Source organism: Rhea americana, unplaced genomic scaffold (assembly GCF_003343005.1).
Source record: "Rhea americana isolate MKP2758 unplaced genomic scaffold, rheAme1 scaffold_48, whole genome shotgun sequence".
NCBI lineage: Eukaryota > Metazoa > Chordata > Aves > Rheiformes > Rheidae > Rhea > Rhea americana.
Window position 1 is genome coordinate 4,524,517 of NW_028186623.1, and position 3,156 is coordinate 4,527,672.

Sequence of the window (3,156 nt, forward strand, 5' to 3'; positions counted from 1 at the left end):
CCCGCAGCGCCCCGGCCCCCCTCTTGCTGCCCTGCTGGCACCCCCTCGCCGCGGGCCGCCAGCCCCCCGGGGCTCATGGCCCCTTTAAGCCCTCCCGAAGCTGGAATGTGAGAGGAGCCTTTCGGCGCCCTGTGAGGCCAGATAAAGACACTATATTTATCTAGCCGGTAACCCGAGCCGTGAATTTCTGCCGCGGTGTTTTTACGCGGCCCCGCGGCCCTCCGGCACAGCCCCCTCGGGCCATTTCGCCCCGTCCCCGGAGGGCGGAGGAGCCGAGCCGGGGGCCGTGGGGCGCCGCCGGCCCCTCCGCATCCCTCGCTCTGCTCCGGCCCCGGAGGAAGCGGCCGAGGCGGCAGGACGGGCGCGGAGCACCGAGCCCCGCCGTGGAGCCCCGCGGCCGGGCCGGCCTCGGCCCCGGGCCCGCCCCGCCGGCCGCCCCTCGCGCAGGTGAGCGGGGCCGGGGGGCGAGGCGGAGCGGGGCCGGGGGGCGAGGCGTTGCGAGGAGGACTCGGCACGACCCCACCTCCACCCCCCCGCCCTCCCCTTTTTCCTTTGCCCGGGTAAAACCCTGGGGAGAAGCTGCCGGCCGCTCAGCCTTGGCGCCTCGCTGCTCCCCGCAGCCTCCTCGTCGCCCAGCGCTCGCCGCCCGCGGCGCTCCCCTGGGGTCCCTTCTTTTTTCTCCACCCGCAGACCTCAACGCAATGGGTCCTAGGTCAGGGTTCCCCGTGGGTTTGGCGTTTTGCTGCCTCGGGGGGTGGCCCGGCGGGAGGGCGGAGGAGCAGGTTTTGCAGCCAGGCGGGTATGTGTCAGCGGCACCGGGTGAATCCAGGCCGGTGACTCCCAGCCAGCACGTGCAGCGAGTTGGAGGGTTCTCAGGCCCCGTGCCGGCGAGGGGCATGCCTTTGCYGCGGGAAGGGCCTTGGCTGGGCTCGCCCCTGGCAGCACGCGTGACCTCGGTCCCTTAGCCATGGGAGCGAGCGCGAGTGACACGGGGGAGCCCCGGAGCCGCGGTGGCACGCGTGGCCTGGGCACCGGTGCTGGAACAGGGCTGCTGGGAGAGCCCCAGGGCTCTGAGGTCTCCCTGCCTGCTGCTTCCCATGGGCTGCTCGCAGGAGCAATCCCACCGGAGCGCATTCCAGCCAGGGCTGCCCGGGGCTGCCTTTCCCCGCGGGAAATGCAGCCGTGCCTGGCCTCATCTCCCGCGCACGGGCCGGGGGCTGCCCTGAGCCCTAGGGCACCGCGGGGACGTGGACGTGGAGTTCCTCCTCCCCAAGCCGTGTCCCCTCTGCACCCGCCGTCCCGGCAATTGCTCCCTCCGTAACCTCCAGGCTGGACTCGGTGTCTCGGGGGACGCGGACACTGCTCCAAGCCTGCGTAAGCGAGAGGCAGCTGTGCGGTGGCACCTTGGACCGAGCTGGGGCTGTGTAAGCTGAGCCTGCCCGGGTGCTCCGCAGGCTGCGGAGGGGACACGGCCTTGGCCAGGGCCCAGGTGCAGGGCAGCGGCTGCAGAGGCAGCAGGGTGCCCGGGAAGCGTCCTTCCCTGCTCGTCTGCCTCTGCTACTGCAGCCTGGAGCTTTCCCATCGTGCCCGTCCCTTGGGGAGGCTGTCCGGGGCTGGAGGCCGGAGCTGGAGCCTGGGGGAGGATTGCCCAGCAGGGAGAGCAGCCCCTGCGGTGCCCGGACTCCTGGGCCCCCTCTCCRTGCCGGCTGCTCCCCGGCCRTATGATGACRGAGCGGACCGGACGTTCCCGTGCCTCAGCTTCCCCGGACGCCCAGGGAGGATAATGAGGGTGCAGGAGGCCTGACTCAGCGGTGCCGGCCCGGGGCTGTGCCAGGCGGGAGGAAAGCTCAGCGTTGTTGTGGGCAGGGAGGGGCCGCGCGGGCCAGGAAGCAATGGGAGGATCCGGGGTTTTCTCACACCCCCTCAGCTCCGCCGGCTCACGGCTTGCTCTGGTCTCCCGCAGCCCTGGGGTCCGCGYGGGGCAGGCGGTCGCGGTAGACGCAGCGGTCCGACACGGTAAGGTCGCTCCCGTCCCTGTAACACGGACAGGTTAGCGCCCATGTCCGGGCCAGGTTTCTGCTCCTGGTTCCCACATCCCGCTCCGGGCTGCTCCGCATGGCCCAGGCGCATCTGCGCTGCGTCGCCCTGTCCCGCTGCCGGAAAGCACCTGCCGCGCTCCGCTCCAGCGCCAGCACCTTTCCCGGGGGCAGAGCACCCTGCACGCACCCAGGCGAGCCGCTGCCCACGGCGGCGGTGGCACCGCGCGCCCCGGAGCAGAGATCCCGGGTGGGCAGTGGGTGCAGGACGGGCTGCTGCATGCTTGGGGCCGGCCCGGAGGYGGCCGTGCGGAGCCCGGGGCTGCGGCGCCTCGGCCGGCCGGGGGCACGCGGAGCGGAGAGCGTCGCAGCCCGGCTGCTCCGTGCCCCGGCCAGGTGGGCAGCCGGGCCAGGCAGGCGCTTTCCGGGAGCTGAGGGGCTCAGCGGCCGGGCCAGGGCGCCGTGTCCCTCCGAGCGCCGTTCCCCACCGTGCACGGCGAATCCCGGCTGGCAAAGCCGCTGCCGGTCCCTCCCAGCGCTGGCAAGGGCGGCCAGGGCCTGGCAGGGAAGCGCCGGGTGTTTTCGCGGGAGCATTTGCCTGGAAGCGGATTATTCACCCCTCCGTTCCCAAACAGGTCTGTGCGCTCCGGCTTGCTCTTGCTTGTACATAGTTTCCTCTCCGCAGTAGCAACAGCAACCAGGAGGTGGCCRGCCGGCCACCAAGCTGGGCTAGTGGCCAGGAGGCCGCGGTGGCCCACAGCGCTCCCCACTGCCGTCTCTTAACGTGCTCCCAGGCCACCTCCACGCCAGAGTTAGCTGGGACAGGGTGGGGGCACCTGGGGGCGGTGGAGGGGGCTCGTCCCCGTCCCGCCGCGCGGCGCTCCCTCCCCTCCCGCCGGCTCCGGTTTCGCGTGGATCGGTTTCGCCCGGCTGCCGGTGGAAAATGCAGGGCGCGGGCGCCCCGTGCCCGGGCGCCCAGTGTCTCACCCTGAGCAGGACGCCCGGGTCCCCGCGGGAGGACCGCGGCGCTGCGGTGGCCCCTCGCCTTGCCGGGCAGGCGGTGGTGCCCGTGCCCGTGCCCGGACGTGCGAGAGCGGGGTCGGGCTGGGTCGGGCCGGGC

General features: G+C 72.9%; 1 protein-coding gene across 1 annotated transcript in view; it reads left to right on the forward strand.

Annotated features, from left to right (window-relative positions):
• Positions 1-200: 200 nt before the first annotated feature.
• The window catches only part of LOC146589139 (ubiquitin carboxyl-terminal hydrolase 2-like), a 6,419-nt gene continuing 3,463 nt past the window's right edge, over positions 201-3,156 (forward strand). Inside the window, exon 1 of the mRNA XM_085316735.1 lies at positions 201-447. The gene's annotated coding sequence lies outside the window, so the exon portion shown is untranslated. The remainder of the gene's footprint in view (positions 448-3,156) is intronic.